We start from the raw sequence: 18,961 nt of genomic DNA, 5'->3' as shown, positions 1-18,961 counted from the left end.
AGCGGAGACCCCGGACTGTTGAACAACTGAAGTCGTATATCAAGCAAGAATGGGAAAGAATTCCACCTACAAAACTTCAACAATTTCTGTCTTCAGTTCCCAAATGCTTATTGAGTGTTGTTAGAAGGAAAGGTAATGTAACACCTTGGTAAACATACCACTGTCCCGGCTTTTTTGAAACGTGTTACAGGCATCCATTTCAAAATGAGCAAATATTTGCACAAAAACAAAACGTTTATCAGTTTCAACATTAAATGTCTTCTAATTGTGGTGTATTCAATTGAATATAGGTTGAAGAGGATTTGTAAATCATTGTATTCTGTTTTATTTACATTTTACACAACGTCCCAACTTCATTGTAGTTGGGGTTGTATGTCCACTTTATTTTCCCAGTAATCGTGCATTAATGACTTAATGTTATGATATGTGCTACAAATAGTAACACCGTTTGAATAAATGTAATAAAACATGAAGGGCCTTCACAATAACTGCAGCCCGCGCGGCTCTGACACATCTGACCAATTGCAGCATCAACAGACGAGGCGTCAGTCAAAGTGACCACACCCCTAATATCTTCTGATAACTGGGCACCAGTGAATGTGATAATGAGCATGATGATGATGGTGATGATCTCTGAAGGTCAATAAATACTTATTTAAATTTGGCCACTGGCTTTGATTGACATGTCATTTGATCAAAGCTGTTTTTATTTCTTTAACTTGAAAGATGGCGACAATAATGATTGTTATCCCACAAAAAAGACAGCACCTGTGGTCACTATTTACAGTCTTTTTTCCAAACAATTATTTATCTGACTAATATCATTTGGACACAACAATTGTGTATTTATTGCATGATTAATTTTTCATTCTAACCAACACATATTTCTGCTGGTTATACAAATGACTGCTCATCCATCAAATGTAGGTTATGTTGATTTTGATCATTTTTTGAATGCCACCACCTCAGCATCATTTCAGGTTTTCTCCAAACATTTCATCAATAGTTAAAAAAAGACAAAGGAGAATATTATGAAACTTTTAGAATGCTCATTTATTGCAATACAATCTTTGAAAAATTGTATTTAAAGAAAAGCTGCATGCACTTTAATGGGGCAATTTAACATTGTTTTTTTATTCAGCCTTATTTGTTCAAGCAAGAAGCAAGTTTGAATATCTGGTATTCATGGTCATAGCTGCAGAAAGATCAAATCTTCAGACGTCCCTTCAGACGAGCCGTCACAGGTTCACGACGAATACGTAAGGTCTGGCAAGTTATCGTCTTCAAACGACATTTGACGCTTTTCAAGCTGTTTTCCTCCAACCTGGATGTTTCTGTCACAGAGAGATTAGGATTAATTCCTCAATATGATGAGCAAGAGTGTTCAGTTATGACATAAATTGTTTTGTCGACATGTAAGAAGATGTAAAGAGAGACAATAGTACAAGTCCTTACCCACTGCCACCTAAAAGAAAAGCATAAAATGCAGTCAGCACATAATAATAATCATTGTAATAACAATAAAATAGTAATGTTCTTATAGTGACGTAAAGAATGAATAAAATTTCAACATGTCAGTATCATAAATGAAAACAGACAACAAGAATTTTAAAACAACCAAATCTTGTAAATGAATGAAACACAATAAAAGAAAATCATATTTGATATTTGATATCTCTCTCCACAACACACACACACACACACACGTACTGCGTACTGTCACATTGATCCACGTCACTCTAAAGGTCAACATTCTTTTCAGTTTTTGACAAAATAATGTTGAAGAATGATGTGATCTTTCACGTTCCCCGATCAACAACAAAATTTATTTCTTGCAGGTTTTGTCCAAAATTTCTTGTCAAATTTGGAATTTTGTTAGTATTGTTTTTATTTATTTATTTATTCTTAGTTATTCACCAACAGATTTGAGTAAAAAAAACAAAAAAAAAACAGTTTTAGCAGATGCTTTCAGTGCAGGATTTCTTATTATATGAGCATTTAGCAGTGATCTGTCTCAAATGCAAATAAAACACTAAACTTTGCATGTATGCTTAAACAACATGTCCTTTTGTGCACCCCCCCCCCCCCCCCCAAAAAAAAAGAAATGTCAGCAGTTTGAAATGTCATTAATATTGTTGATATTTCATGAATATTTTTTTTTGCTTTTTGAGTATCAACATGTCAAACTATCACTCCTGGAATTGACTTTATATCACTGGTTTATACCGTGTCCAATGTGGGTCTGTTGACCCACTCCAGGTTCAGCCATGAAGATGATGACTGATAACACCAGAAAGAGAGCAGCACACTTCATCCTGAAAACAAGAACAAAATGAACAGTGACAGTATTTATGTTTGATTAAATACCCGAATAAATCATTTACTCACATGGAAATGGACAAACATTTAGTTCTTACCTGATGCTTTATTCAGAGTCAAAAGACTTGTAAGAGAGAGCAAAGTATGTGATTGACAGTAGGTGCTGATATCTGTGCCTACTGGCTGGCAGATGTGCCCCTCTTTATACAGACAGGTAAGAATTTGTTCTGTCATTGTGTACGATTTAGCAATATTACAGGAATTTGATGAAATACAGTCTCATTGCATTTCAGAGTCGTAGGTTGTTGATAGGATCTCAACCATGAAAGTGCGCGATCACTCGAGGCCTCGACACTCAACACTTCCTCAAATCTTCACACACATCTGGGCATCTGGGTGATTCGACAAACACGTTCATTCTATAGAACACTTCTTGACAAGCCATTTTATAACTTTATGACTTGTTTTTGCAAGTTATTTTTAAATGTTAAACAGATTAACATTGTCTTCAGCTTGTCAAACAATTCCTTTCAAAAGTGTTGGAACCATTTAGTTTCTGTTTAACACTGAAGACATTTATGACTGAATTTAAAATGTGAAGAAGACGTATCACTTTAGATTGTCTCCTTTTATATCCTGATGTTTACATCAAGATGCATTAAAATACACAGAAGTTGTTTTTCCCTTGCATTTTCAGTTTTTTGTTTTTTTGTTTTTTTTTCCAGGAAACAAAGGACTTTTGGTGTAACACTAGTTACTCTGTAATTAGAAGTAATTAAAAGACTATTTAATTTATCTCACTGTTTGTATATGTCATTTCACACCTCATGTCAACTGGCACATATATACCAGAAATCTTGTCTGAAAATGTATATGTGTGGGAGGTACACAAAAAATAACTGGAAAACTGACCAAAAACTATACCGTGACTCACATGGCAATGCCGTGCTGCTTCCTTTTTTTCTGTATGGTTGTTACAATTTGACACTAACAGTGATGTAATGGAACCACTCAATGTATTTGGTATACGACTGCCAAGGTGAAGACAATAATAGCGAGTTAACACAGATTTGTTGGACAATTCCACTGGCAACAAACTCTGAGCTGTGATAGTTAAATGGGTCGGTACAGCTTGCAGACCGAATATGATTGTGGAGGAGGATGAAGGTCTGCTTGAAATAATTCACATATCATGCAATCACTGCAGGCATATTAACTATTTGCCTCTATTCCTTTGTTCATAACAATATTAAAAACTTGAAAAATATCCCTTTATCATACACTTAAGAATAAATTAACTCATCAATATTAGTTTTGAAACTGTTTATCCATTCCTATGTTGACAAGATTATTAAAAACTTGAAAAATATCCCATTGTGCAGTTGGTGGTACTGTGTTCCCATGTGCAAGAACTGTTGCACCAGCATCGTGCACGCCTCCCCGTCTGTGCGATGTTTCGTGGTGCACACATACCAGCTGCTCCAATGGGTGTCGCCCTGGAGTTGTACATATTCGCACTATGTGTGAAGGGGCCTTAAGGCACTGCAGTGATACTACAAAACATGTGTGGACTTCAATGGGGACTAATGAATACAATTCTACACATTTCTGAAATCATTATATTTTACTAATTTACACTGAAGGATTGATTTTAAGAGCTAAAAAAAAAACCAGAAACAACCATCTGAGTACATAGAAAACTATTCTTGTTAAATCTTTGCTTTGATCTTCATGAAATTTGGAAAATGTGAATTCCTTTAATTGCCTGTATCTCAGTAACCAGAAGAGATACAGATCTTTCAGTGAATTTGAGATAGTAAGTCCTTGCATCCCCAAACTGGAAATCATTATAAACTAGAAGCACTCAGAGAGTACAAACCTCCTCCAAGGCCATGGGGTCACTGACGCCATCTACACGCCGTGGAATCACTGAACCTAAAAATGTCTAACAATGATCTTGCTCAGGGGTGCCCGCTGTCTCCCCTTTTATTTGCAATTAGCATTGAACCAATTGTTGGTTCAATGGCCCAATTCATCAGGGACGATGATGACATTAAGGGAATTCTGATTGGCACAGAGGAACATAAAGTCTCACTCTACGCTGATGATGTTCTATTATATCTGACAGAACCTGCAACAGCAATACCACACTTAAAGGGAATGATTTATGAATGCGGTTGCTTTTCTGGTTATAAAATAAATGTTGATAAGACAGAAGCAATGGATATCAATAGTAGCATCGCCCTCAGCGTAAAGCGACAAAGTGGTTTTAGGTGGCCCAAAGAGGGTATTAAGTATTAGGCATTAATATTCCTCTCTCTCTACATGATTTGTTTCACGTCAATTATAGTAAAATTCTAGACACAATTAAAAATGATCTAGAGCGGTGGTCAGCGTTACCTCTCTCTTTTCTTGGTCGCATAGATACTATCCGTATGAATGTTCTCCCAAGATTGATGTATATGTTCCAAATGTTACCAATAATAATACCAAAGTCCACATTTGTTGAACTGGATAAAATTATCTCAAAATTTATTTGGCAAGGTAAGCGCCCTCGCATAAAATTTAAAACACTCCAACGAACCAAAGTAAAAGGGGGCTCAATCTTCCTGTGCTAAAGTACTATTTCTGGGCAGCTCAATTAAAGCCGTTGATATCATGGATTCAAAGTGATAACCATACATGATGGTTGGACATTGAACAAACGATGTGCTCTGTACCATTAATAGTTTTACCTTTTTTAGATGTTTCAATGAAGGGTTGTCATTGTGGATGAGAACCACCCTTAATATTTGGAATAAAGTATGAGTTGCATTTAATTTACCAAGAGCTCTCTCAATCCTAACAAGTATTGGACACATGAAATCCTTTACACTGAATATCCTAGACAAAGGTTTTGCAAAATGGGCTGACCAGGGATTGGTGTTTATTCATAATATGATTGATAAAAATAACCTTATGTCATTTGATTAACTACGTAGGCATTTCCAACTCCAGAAACCCGATTTCTTTAGGTATCTACAGTTGCGCTCTTTTTTGACCACACATAAGGAATGGGAAAGAGTGTTAAACCCCACACCAGTAGAAAACGTCCTATCTCAATTCCAAAAGGTGAAGGGGATAAGAAACTGATAAAGTAGGGTATTTTTGTCAATGGATCAGCATAAGCCTACTCAAACAAAACAAAGATGGGAGGCAGAGATGGCCAAAAACCATCTCTGATGAATGTGGGAGGAAGCATGGGCAGTAGCTCCACAAAACTACAAATTCCAATACATGGCTGGAGTTTAAATGGAAGATTCTTAGCAGATATTTTAGCACACCAGATATAGTTGCTAAGATGGACCCCAATGCACCAAGCTTGTGTTGGAGAAACTGCGGTACAGCAATACCTAACCATACACACATCTTCTGGACATGCCCTAAACTAAAAAACTTTTGGGATGAGGTATACAGGGATCTAAACCAGATTTTTGAATCGGTCATACCAAAGGATGTTACAGTTGCAATATTTGGCATTGTTCTGGAAGAGGTGCAGGGAGGGTCTAAATCATATCTCTTAAACATCCTCCTTCAAGACTCCAAAAGCCTATTTTTGCTGCCCGGTGGGGTCGTGCGGAAGCCTTATTCATGTAAACCCACATCTTGTGCACCTAAATTGCTCTTTCTTGGATGTTGTGTTGGCAGTGCCTTGGTACCCCCCATTCATTTTCCCTCTGGATGTTGTGATGCTGAACCATGTATACTTTCCTGTAAAAAACTGATTGTGATGTTTATTTTATGGTATATTTCAACAAAGTGCTATGACTAAGGTAACATATATTACTGACGTATGATTGTGTGATATGCTGTGTTGTTATGAAAAGATTCATAAAAAAATTTAAGTTCTAAAAAAAAAAATGGATAGAAGAATAACCAGAATGGCAAAGGCTCACCCATTGATCGGATGATCAAAGACAGTCTGGAGTTACCTGTAAGTGCTGTGACAGGTTAGAAGACGCCTGTGTAAAGCTAATTTATTGCAAGAATCCCCCATAAAGCCCTTCTGTTAAATTAAAGACATGTGCAGAAGAGGTTACAATTTGCAAAGAACACATCACTGGCCTAAAGAGAAATGGAGGAATATTTTGTGGACTGATGAGAGTAAAATTGTTCTTTTTGGTCCAAGGTCCGCAGACAGTTTGTGAGACGACCTCCAAACTCTGAAGTCAAGCCACAGTTCACAGTGAAGACAGTGAAGCATGGTGGTGCAAGCATCATGATATGGGCATGTTTCTCCTACTATGGTGTTGGGCCTATATATCACATACCAGGTATCATGGATCAGTTTGGATATGTCAAAATACTTGAAGAGGGTCATGCTGCCTTATGTTGAAGAGGACATGCCCTTGAAATGGGTGTTTCAACAAGACAATGACCCCAAGCACATTAGTAACCGAGCAAAATCTTGGTTCCAAACCAACAAAATTAATGCCTCACAGATGTGAAGAAATCATGAAAACTGTGGTTATACAACTAAATATTAGTTTAGTGATTCACAGGATTGCTAAAAAAAGCAGTTTGAACATAATAGTTTTGAGTTTGTAGTGTCAACAGCAGATGCTACTATTATTGTGAACACCCCCTTTTCTACTTTTTTTTTACTAATATCCCAGTTCATAGCCTTAAGAGTGTGCATATCATAATGCTTGGTCTTGTTGGGTTGTGAGAATCTACTGAATCTACTTGGTACCTTGTTTCCCATGTAACAATAAGAAATATACTCAAAACCTGGATTAATCTTTTTAGTCACATAGCACTACTATGATTCTGAACACTACTGTACATGTCGAGTTTCCTTAAAAGCCCAGGACATTGCACCTTGATCGCTCAGTACACAAATCTGCATTTCACAGTAAATTTGACTATTTGTTTGAAGCTGCACAGATGTGCTGTGCGGCTCTAATGTCTAAGCAAAGTCAGTAATCTTTCATTGTTACTAATCACGTACATAGAAGTCGGCTTGGATTCCTGCTGAAGTCCAGGATGTTTGTTCAACCACCACAGTTGAGGTGCCGCCTGTCGGTGGATGTGTGCATGCATGACTGTGTCATTGAAATGCAGCAGTGACAAAGCACCTGTTCTATCAGTGTTACCAGCTTTCTTGTTGTCTCAGCACTTCTCTGTATTGTTTCCTCTTAGAAGAAAATACAAGATACCAAATAGAGAAGTGGATGTTGTTCTTTTTCAGGCTCTTTTCAGTTTAAACATATGTGTCCCAGCACTTAACCACCCAACTAACTACTCATTCAAAAACTGAACATTTCTCTGTCGTAGGTGAACATTTTGTTTAGCTACTAATAATTAGCTGGGGACTCAGTGGCGGACTCATCCATTACCCAGGCCAAAGTCAGCGAGGTGGTTAGAAAGCTCCTCGGTGGCAACGCTCCTGGGGTGGATGAAATCTGTCCTGAGTACCTTAAGTCTCTGGATGTTGTGGGACTGTCTTGGCTGACACGCCTCTGCAACATCGTGTGGCGATCAGGGACAGGGCCTCTGGATTGGCAGACCGGGGTGGTGGTCCCTCTGTTTAAGAAGGAGGACCGAAGGGTGTGTTCCACTACAGGGGGATCACACTCCTCAGCCTCCCCAGTAAGGTCTATTCCAGAGTACTGGAGAGGAGAATTTGACCGATGGTCGAACCTCGGATTCAGGAGGACCAGTGTGGTTTTTTGTCCTGGTCGCGGCACACTGGACCAGCTCTACACGTTCCATCGGGTGCTCCTCGAGGTTCATGGGAGTTCGCCCAACCAGTCCACATGTGTTTTGTGGATCTGGAGAAGGCGTTCGACCATGTCCCTCGGGGCACCGTGTGGGGAGTGCTCCAGGAGTACGGGGTCCGGGTCCTTTGCTAAGGGCTATCCGGTCCCTGTACGACTGCAGCAGGAGCTTGGTTCGCATTGCTGGTAGTAAATCAAACCTGTTTCCAGTGCACGTTGGCCTCCGCCAGGGCTGCCCTTTGTCACAGGTTCTGTTCATTATTTTATGGACAGAATTTCTAGGCGCAGCCAGGGTGTAGAGGGGGTCTGGTTTGGGAACCACAGAATCTCGTCTCTGCTGTTTTGCTGACAATGTGGTTCTGTTGGCTTCATCAAATCAGGACCTTCAGCGTGCACTGGGGTGATTTGCAGCCGAGTGTGAAGCGTCCGGGATGAAAATCAGCACTTCCAATCCGAGGCCATGGTTCTCGACCGGAAAAAGGTGTTTTGCCCTCTTCAGGTCGGTGGAGTGTCCTTGCCTCAAGTGGAGGAGTTTAAGTATCTTGGGGTCTTGTTCACGAGTGAGGGACGGATGGAGCATGAGCTCGATGGACGGATCGGTGCAGCATCTGCAGTGATGTGGTCACTGTATCGGACTGTCGTGGTGAAGAGAGAGCTGAGTAGGGGGGCAAAGCTCTCGATTTAGCGATCGATCTACGTTCTGATCCTCACCTATGGTCATGAGATTTGGCTCACGACCGAAAGAACGAGATCGCGAGTACAAGCGGCCGAGATGAGTTTCCTCCGCAGGGTGGCTGGGCGCTCCCTTAGAGATAGGGTGAGGAGCTCGGTCACTCGGGAAGAGCTCAGAGTCGAGCCGCTGCTCCTCCACGCCGAAAGGAGTCAGTTGAGATGGCTCGGGCATCTTTTCCAGATGCCCCCTGGACGTTGGTTGCCATCTAGGATCCAAAGCAGTTCTGTGGTCTCATGGATGCAGTAAAGCACAGCATAAGCAAATAAGCTCCCAAATTTGACTGGATTTTTTTTTAACCCCAAAAAGATATATTAGTTTAATATAAAAAATTAATTAGTTTGTTTCTTTAAATAAACATTTTCATGTTTTTTCGTTGTATCGGAATTCATGTTGACCAAGCTCAGGGATTGAAAAACAAAACAATTAGGAATATATATATATATATATATATATATATCAAAATAAGACACCACACCAAGCAAGAATTGGGTGCACAAGTTTGAATTTTATTGTAGATCTTCTCTAATGCATCCTAATATTTGGTTAAATGTCCCTTAGCTAGTTGCAATTCAACCAGACACTTTTGATAGCCATCAACAACCTTTTAGCATAATTCTAGTTGGATATTTGAACACGTGCCTTGACAGAATTGATAGAGTTCATTTAAAATGGTTGGTGTCTTGGCACAGACCTGGCTTTTAAGTGTATTACATAGATTTTCAATCGGGTTGAGGTTGGAGCTTTGGGAAGCCCATTTAAGATTCCTGCCTTATCCAACCAGGAACCAGCTTTGATGTGTGTTTGGGATCATTGTCCTTTTGGAACACCCGTTTGTGGCCAAGTTTCAACTATCTAGCTGTTAATTTGCAGTGACGTTGAAGAATTTGGAGGTTGTCCTCCTTATTCATCATTCCATGCAGTACCAGTACCACTGGAAGCAAAACAGCCCTAGGGCATGATGCTACCACTACCATGCTTGACAGCTGGTAAAGTGTTCTTAGGTTTGAAAGCCTCAGCTTTATTCCTCCAAACATACCTCTTGACATTGTAGCCAAATGGCTCACTCTTTGTCTCATCTGACCATAAAAAAGCTTAAATGTGTCAATTTGGAGCAGGGGCTTCTTTTTTGAATGGCACCATCTCATTTCATGACAATGTATAACTTGCTTCACTATGGACAGTGATGCTGGTGTTCAACAGTTTCCAGTTGATGGGAACCCCGAGCCTTGGTGGTTCCTGGATTGTTCCTGAGCATCCTGACCAATTTCCTCTCATCTCAGGGTGACAGTTTGGGTCTTCTTCCAGTCCTTCTCAAAGTGGTGATACATTTGACAAACTTGTACTTACACAAGATTGTTTGAACTGATAAGCTTAGAATTTGCAGTTGTTTAGAAATGATTCCAAGAGAAAACCTGTTTAAATATACCGTTCCTCTTAGACCTCCCAGAGTTCTCTGGACTTTACCATTGTTCTGAGTATTGGTCAGTCCAACAGATCCTGTCAAATAAATGTTTTTCATGCTGGCAAATAGAAGCTTCCAGTTGTAGTCAATCATGATCACTAACGGGGACTTAATAGACCTTGACCTTTTCAGGCTAAAAGACACTGTAGACACCACTTATTAAAAGATTCAAGTGAATGAATGTGTATATTTGAGCCTGTATGTATAATTTGGGCCAAGTGTGGATGAGAGAAGATCCAAAATAAATTCAAATGTGTGCACCCAATTCTTCCATGCTGGCAAAAGAACAATTCAAGGACATCATTAACAGCCAAGAATTACCATGACATTTATGCCCATGGTGAGTGTATGTAAACATCTAACCACAACTATGGCACCAAATCACAACACAAGTTGCCCCAAGGCACTGCACAAGGGTTGAGGTCTAACCTTACCGACTTTTGTGTGAGTGAGCAGTCAAACTACCAGCTGTACAATGCCTTGTTTAATCACACACTAAGGGAGTACAGACCCTCAAATTACAGCAGTTTTTTTTTTTGTTGTTCTTGCACCATCTGTGTCAAACAAGATGAAAATCAATGGAAACATATGGAGGGTTCAAATGCACAACCCAATAAGTTTATTATTTTTAAACACAGTTGAGAATTTGGATTTAATGGATAACACATTTGAAAATGCATAGATGTGAACAAATAAAATACAAATGGTATTTCCAATTTTTTTTCAAATTATGCACACTGTTACCAAAGCAGCCAAGTACTTGTTGACCTCAACTAAAAATGTGTGGTTTTAGAGATAATCATACTCATACTAAACAAAATAACAAAATCTGAATTGCACTCAGAATAGAAGAAAGAGAGTTGGCACCAGTTTTTAGTAAAATTTAAAATTGGTACCAAGTTACTTTTAAAATTTTCATAGCTTTAGCTTGATTCGGAGTTCTTAACAAGATACAAGTCTAATCACATTGTTTCTACCATTAAGGAGCCTAGAACAATTTAATCAACAGGAATGTTAAATGATATTCATTTTTTTACTTTCTGTAAAGTAGCAATAAATTAGATAAATCTTTCTTGGTTAATCGGCTTTTAAAAAAGGAATAGTTTGCACGATATGTCATGCTTAGTTATCACCTTACAGGGTAACTTATATTGTACATCACAGAATTCAATGGACATCAACATTGTTTGACCTTTACTTTGGAGACCAAGCATTCACCACAGTCAAAACTATTTAAATTTTTAATCCTACCAGCTTAACCAGTAATTTGCACCACTTTTTACCAAAACTGGAGCAACTTTAACTTTTGATCCCCGAACAAACTAAAACTGACCAATGTTTCCATTCTTGCTGTTTTACCCCATAACTCCATAAAATTCAGTCATAGATAGTCCAGACTATACCTTTTCAGAATCTTTATGATCAGTCATATAATGTGGTATGATGTTTGAATATGATTGGAGCATTTTAAACTTTGACCCCTGAGTAATTCTTCAAATGACCACCACCTGACCGCCCACTTAAAAATTCAAGTGACCGGTTTGATCAAAGGAATAAGGTCTAAGGAGTATTTGTGTTGAATTTGGCGCTTGTATCACCATTTGAAGGCTAGTTTGTTATCTGCCGCACTATTTCTTCTACCACCACAGCTGAGGTGCTGCCGGTTCGTGTATGTGTGTGCACACGTGTCATTCGAAATGCAGCAGTGACAAAGCACCTGTTCTATCAGCGTTAACAGCTTGATTGTTATCTTCACACTTCTCTGTATCGTTTCCTCTTTTACAAACACTAAGAAGAAGTAACAATGAGGAAGTTACAAAACAGTCAAAGGTCTTAATCTTAATCATAATCAACAACTCAACGTTTTGTCAGCAAATTCTTAAAAATTGTGCTGTAGATGATCATCATTTTCTTCAGCTACGAATAATTACTATTTCATGTTATTTACTGGCAAAAAAAGATATTAGATTATAAGGTGTAATTATTAAGTTAGTTATTCCATATAGTTATTCCATGATCCAGTTTGCCCCCTACATCTCGACATGCTTATGAACCACGGATGAATAGCAAAGTTTAAATAACAATGTGAAATATAGCTTTATTGTCATAGTAACTTGTTTTTGAAGTTCTACAGTAATTGATGCAGAGTTGCAGTGAAAGCAGTTGTGAGCATGGCAAAAAGCAGTTGTATATTTACGTGTCCGGGGCATATTCAATGCAAACAGTCTACTCAAAGCAGCTTGCGATGGGCCAATACAAATTTTTAGTTCTGGTCCTACTAGAATACACAGCTGCTGATATCGACACGGACACCGAAATAATACCTATTTCTGAAAATATTAAAACTTTGGTACCTTCTCGTTACTTGCGATCTCATTACGAGCTTGCGCTGTGTTTCCAGGGTTAAGAAGAAGTCAGCAGGTTTTCGAGCCTTTGACTCTTGTGCTCTTTCATCGTGGAACAGTTTGTCCCAATCCCTTCACCCGAGTAGTGGGATTCAGCTTTAGCCTGTTGATATGAGAAAGTCCACTTCAGTTTTTCTTCCATTTAACATCTCTTATTTTGGTTTATCTTAGCTTAACTATATTTGCTGTTTTTTGTGTTTATTGTATTTATTGTATTTGTAGTTTTGCATAAACAAAGGCTGATTGATGAACACTGCTGCATGCATAATTACTCACTGCAGTGCACAGCTCATTTAGTGGTGCAGCTCAACTAAAATATCTGGAAAAAAGTTCTTTTTGTGATAAAAGCAAAGAATTTGGCACACGTATTCTAAATTAACTAATGTTTATTTTCAGATATGGAGCCATCCTGGAGCTGACCTCTAATGAGCTACAGGGGTCATTAAAGAATTACATAGGGGTCAAAATTTTAAAATGCTCCAATCATGTTGAAAACTATACCACATTATTTGTCTGATCATAATGATTCAAATAAGGTATAGTTTGGAGTATCTATGACTGAATGTTCTGGAGTTATGGGCTAAAAACAGCAAAGATTAGGGGAGGTGATGGTCTAGTGGTTAAGGCATTGGGCTTGAGACCAGAATATCCTCGGTCCAAATTCCAGCCTGACGGGAAAATAACCAAGGGCCCTTCAGCAAGGTCTTTAATCCCCTCTTGTTCCCGGTATGTATGTAGTGAGCGCCTTGCATGCCAGCACCCTCACATCAGGGTGAATGTGAGGCATTATTTGTAAAGCGTTTTGAGGGTCTGATGCAGATGGAAAAGTGCTATATAAATGCAGTCTATTTACCATTTCCATTAAAAATGCTGACAAAGGTCAGTTTCAGTTTGTACAGGAGTCAAAAGTTATAGTTTCTCCAATTTTAGTAAGAAAAATGATGCAAATTATTGGCGGCGTTAATAGAATTTTAAAAAGGAGTAGTCTGCACGATCTGCCATGCCTAGTTATGGGGTAACATATGTTGTACATCATAGAATCCAATGGACGTCGACCTTGTTTGACCTTTACTTTGGAGACCAAGCATTCAGCACAGTCAAAACTATTCCATTTATTAACCCTTTTATTTCAACCAGTAATTTGCATCACTTTTTACCATAATTGGAGCAACTTTAACTTACTTAAGTAAATTAAAGTTTTAACTTAAGATAAATATTGAACCCCTTGGTATTTTGCACAGGAAGTTTGTATTCCTATAGAAAATTGGGAGCTTAAGTACATTTCTCATGGATGGTTGTATGAGGCTGTGTTTGAAGATGGAATGTACAAAGAGATGTACTTTTGAATATAGTATTTCATATTGTTCAAAAAAAAAATCTGTTTTATTATCAATTATATGAAAATAAAATATTCATATTAAACAGGTTATTGGAAGAGACTCAGACAAAATTAAATAGAACATTTAGAATATTTGAAACAGCAAATCCACACAACTCCACTTCGTGAACACAGTTTATTTAAACTTGAACTCGCCACATATATTTTATTCAGCTTATGTACTTACTGAAACATTGTGTTGTGTGGGCCGCCAGAAGAGGAGGTACTGCTGGCCCACCACCAGAGGGCGCCCTGCCTGAAGTGCGGGCTTCAGGCACGAGAGGGCGCTGCCGCCATGGACACAGCCGGGGGTGACAGCTGTCGCTCATTACCTCTTGACAGCTGTCACCCATCTACTCAACATCATCTCACTCCATAAAGACCAGACGTCATCTCCACCTCGTTGCCGAGATATATACTTCATAGGAGGTAACACTCTCAGCCTTTTTGTGAGATTTGTAACTCTGTTATTGTGAGAATTTGCAGGAGAACCGGTCGTTTTGAGGAGGCTGTGCAAGACGGCGCTCCTTTTCAGCTGAGACCGCTGCAACATATTGAGTGAGAGGTGGAGGTGGCATTCCCACCGTTGTTGTTACTGGGTGTACACACACCCACACTTGACTGTCTTTGTTCTTCGCCAGCAGTACCAGATCCGACAGTCGGGGACGGTGATCACCTGGGAATTCGGGACTTGGCGGCTCCAGTATTCACCAGGTTCTGGGGCGGCGGAAATCGTGTGGTTCCGGCTCTTCTTAGGACAGACGTCTTCTATCCTCGAGCCTGCCCACACGTCACCTCTGTGTATTGACTGTAATGATATTCTGTGATTGTCTGTATGTTCGTTGTGCACATTCACAACATTAAATTGTTACTTTTTGGCTCATCTATTGACCGTTCATTTGCGCCCCCTGTTGTGGGTCCGTGTCACTACACTTTCCCAACAGGATATCTCGGCCAGCGTCATGGACTCCGAGGGGCGTCACTCGGCTGTTGAACGACCAATGGGAGAGCAGGGAGCGCAGGCGTCTGCAGGAGACGTGATTGGTGAGCTGCAGCACATTATCACCGCCTTTACGGCTCGGTTGGATCAAATGACTGAGCAAAACCCTCCTGAACCGCATGGTGGAGGCTCTCTCCGCACAGATGGCGGCGAGCGCTCAGGGCGCTGCTGCGGCTCGTCCTCCTGCCGACCCTGTGCAGGATATAAACGTTCCAGTGGTGGTTCAACAACCCCTCCCACCATCCCCTGAAGCATACATAAGCCCTCCTGAGCCGTACGGAGGTTGTGTGGAGACGTGCGCGGACTTTCTTATGCAGTGTTCGCTCGTCTTCGCACAACGTCCCGTCATGTACGCGTCAGATGCTAGTAAAATAGCTTATGTGATTACTCTGCTTCGGGGTAAAGCACGCGCCTGGGCTACGGCGCTCTGGGAACAGAACTCACAGTTGTTATCAGCATACACTGGGTTTGTGGGGGAGTTCAGAACAGTGTTTGATCACCCTAACAGAGGAGACCGCTTCAACTGTGCTGCTGTCAATGAGACAGGGACGTGAGAGCGCAGCCGCTTATGCAGTCAACTTCCGCATCACGACTGCGAGGTCCGGCTGGAATAACGTTGCGCTCCGCGCCGCCTTCGTAAACGGACTGTCGTTGGTTCTGAAGGAGCAGCTGGTAGCTAAGGAGGAACCGCGGGATTTAGATGGGCTTATCGATCTCGTTATACGGTTAGACAATCGGTTGGAGGAACGCCGTCGGGAGCGAGGCAAAGGACGTGACCGGATACGCGCCGCCCCTCTCCCTTCCGGGTTCGATAAGGCGCCGCCCTCCCCACGCTCCACAGCCGCAGCGCTTTGTGGGGCAACAGCTCCCCCTGCTGACGTTGTTAGGGAAACGCACAGGGCCAAAATGGGGAGGCTGATCCGTGGAGAGTGTTTTCTCTGCAGCTCAACTGAGCACACACAGAGAAACTGCCCCAAACGGCCAAAACGACAACAACCGCCCTTAGAGACTGGGCTAAGGAGGAGTCAAATCATTCAAGTGAGACACACACAAATTGCCACACGACTCCCAGTCACAATCCTGAGCGGGGATTTAACCCTTCAAGCCCGAGCACTGGTGGACACGGGGTCAGAAGGGAATCTGCTAGACAGCAGATGGGCAAGGGAGGTAGGGCTCCCTCTGGTGGCGCTTCCTTCGCCATTGCAGGTGCGGGCACTAGATGGCACCCTCCTCCCTTTACTCACACACAAGACACAACCAGTAACTCTGGTAGTGTCTGGAAACCATCGGGAGGAGATTGAGTTTTTTGTGACTCCTTCTACCTCCCGCGTGATTTTGGGCATCCCATGGATGTTGAAGCACAATCCCCGGATTGATTGGCCGTCTGGGGTGGTGGTTCAGTGGAGCGAAACCTGCCATCGGGGGTGTTTAGGATCCTCGGTTCCTCCCGGTTCACAGGCTAAGGAGGAGGTCAAAGTCCCTCCCAATCTGACGGCAGTGCCGGTTGAGTACCATGATCTTGCTGACGTCTTCAGCAAGGATCTGGCACTCACCCTTCCCCCGCACCGTCCGTACGATTGTGCCATTGATTTGGTTCCAGGCGCTGAGTTCCCGTCCAGCAGGCTGTACAAACTCTCACGACCTGAGCACGAATCAATGGAGACCTACATCCGGGACTCATTAGCTGCTGGGCTGATCCAGAACTCCACCTCCCCGATGGGGGCAGGTTTCTTTTTTGTGGGCAAGAAAGATGGCGGACTTCGTCCATGTATTGATTACAGGGGGCTGAATGAGATTACGGTTCGCAACCGATACCCGTTGCCATTGTTAGATTCCATGTTCACCCCCCTACATGGAGCCAAAATCTTTACTAAGCTGGATCTTAGGAATGAGTATCACCTGGTTCGGATCCGGAAGGGAGACGAATGGAAGACGGCATTTAACACCCCGTTAGGTCACTTTGAGTACCTGGTCATGCCGTTCGGCCTCACCAACGCCCCCGCGACGTTCCAAGCCTTGGTTAACGACGTCTTGCGGGACTTCCTGCACCGATTCGTCTTCGTATATCTGGACGATATTCTCATCTTTTCTCCGGATCCTGAGACCCATGTCCAGCATGTACGTCAGGTCCTGCAGCGGTTGTTAGAGAACCGACTGTTTGTGAAGGGCGAGAAGTGCGAGTTTCACCGCGCGTCTTTGTCCTTCCTGGGGTTTATAATCTCCTCCAACTCCGTCACCCCTGATCCGGCCAAGGTTGCGGCGGTGAGAAGATTGGCCCCAACCAACAAGCCGTAGGAAGCTGCAACAGTTCCTCGGCTTTGCTAATTTCTATAGGAGGTTCATTAAGGGCTACAGTCAGGTAGTTAGCCCCCTGACAGCCCTGACCTCTCCAAAAGTCCCCTTCACCTGGTCGGATCGGTGCGAAGCCACGTTCAAGGAGTTGAAACGACGGTTCTCTACTGCGCCAGTTTTGGTGCAGCCCGACCCTAGCCGCCAGTTCATGGTTGAAGTGGACGCCTCTGACTCAGGGATAGGAGCCGTGCTGTCCCAGAGCGGAGAGACCGATAAGGTTCTTCACCCGTGTGCCTACTTTTCCCGCAGGTTGACCCCGGCTGAACGGAACTATGACGTCGGCAATCGAGAACTCCTTGCGGTGAAAGAGGCTCTTGAGAAGTGGAGACACCTGTTGGAGGGAGCGTCTGTGCCGTTCACGGTTTTCACTGACCATCGGAACCTGGAGTATATCAGGACCGCCAAGCGGCTGAACCCCAGGCAAGCCCGCTGGTCACTGTTCTTCGGGCGTTTCGACTTCCGGATCACCTATTGCCCCGGGACCAAGAACCAGAGATCGGATGCCTTGTCCCGGGTACACGAAGACGAAGTCAAACCAGAGCTGTCGGATCCACCGGAGCCCATCATTCCGGAGTCCACTATCGTGGCCACCCTCACCTGGGACGTGGAGAAGACCGTCCGGGAGGCCCTGGCACGGAGCCCGGACCCTGGAACCGGTCCGAAGAACCGTCAGTACGTCCCACCAGAGGCCAGAGCTGCAGTCTTGGACTTCTGTCACGGTTCCAAGCTCTCCTGTCATCCAGGGGTGCGAAGGACCGTGGCAGTTGTCCGGCAGCGCTTCTGGTGGGCGTCTATGGAGGCCGACGTCCGGGAATATATCCAGGCCTGCACCAGCTGTGCCAGGGGCAAGGCAGTACATAAGAAGGCCCAAGGACTCCTCCAGCCGCTGCCGGTGCCTCATCGCCCCTGGTCCCACATCGGCCTGGATTTCGTCACGGGCCTCCCGCCGTCCCAGGGCAACACCACCATCTTCACGATAGTGGACCGATTCTCCAAGGCGGCCCACTTCGTGGCCCTCCCGAAGCTCCCACCACGTCGTCCGTCTGCATGGGATACCTCCGACATCGTCTCTGATCGTGGTCCCCAGTTCTCCTCACACGTCTGGAGGAGCTTCTGCAGGGAACTGGGGGCCACCATGAGCCTCTCGTCCGGGTACCATCCACAGACGAACAGACAGGCAGAGCGGGCCAACAGGACTTGGAACAGACCCTCCGCTGCGTCACATCCGCGCACCCCGACGGCCTGGAGTAACCATCTGGCCTGGATCGAGTATGCGCATAACAGCCAGATGTCTTCTGCCACCGGCCTCTCCCCATTTGAGGTGTTTTGGGGTATCAGCCCCCGTTGTTTCCCGTGGTGGAGGGAGAGGTCGGTGTGCCCTCGGTCCAGGCCCACCTGCGGAAGTGCCGTCGGTGTGGCGCTCCGCCGTTCTGCCTTGTTGAAGGCCCGGACGAGGGCGAAGACCCATGCAGACCGCCGGCGATCCCCGGCCCCTGCTTACCAGCCCGGGCAGGAGTGTGGCTTTCCACGAAGGACATCCCCCTCCAGGTGGA

General features: G+C 43.0%; 1 protein-coding gene and 2 long non-coding RNA genes across 3 annotated transcripts in view; 2 read left to right on the top strand and 1 right to left on the bottom strand.

The window, feature by feature from the left end:
- LOC117502538 (exostosin-1) overlaps window positions 1-18,961 on the top strand; it is an 851,279-nt gene that overhangs the window by 551,792 nt on the left and 280,526 nt on the right. The window lies entirely within an intron of this gene.
- Window positions 896-13,042, top strand: LOC117502548. The gene is made up of 3 exons (XR_004558350.1): window positions 896-1,259; window positions 3,314-3,317; window positions 13,032-13,042. It is a non-coding gene; the product is annotated as an uncharacterized LOC117502548 (long non-coding RNA).
- On the bottom strand, window positions 1,180-2,540 carry LOC117502541. The gene is made up of 4 exons (XR_004558337.1): window positions 2,418-2,540; window positions 2,227-2,315; window positions 1,456-1,465; window positions 1,180-1,334 (listed from the first exon to the last, which is right to left on the bottom strand). It is a non-coding gene; the product is annotated as an uncharacterized LOC117502541 (long non-coding RNA).

Source organism: Thalassophryne amazonica, chromosome 21 (genome assembly GCF_902500255.1).
Source record: "Thalassophryne amazonica chromosome 21, fThaAma1.1, whole genome shotgun sequence".
NCBI lineage: Eukaryota > Metazoa > Chordata > Actinopteri > Batrachoidiformes > Batrachoididae > Thalassophryne > Thalassophryne amazonica.
This window is presented reverse-complemented; position numbering and strand designations above follow the sequence as displayed.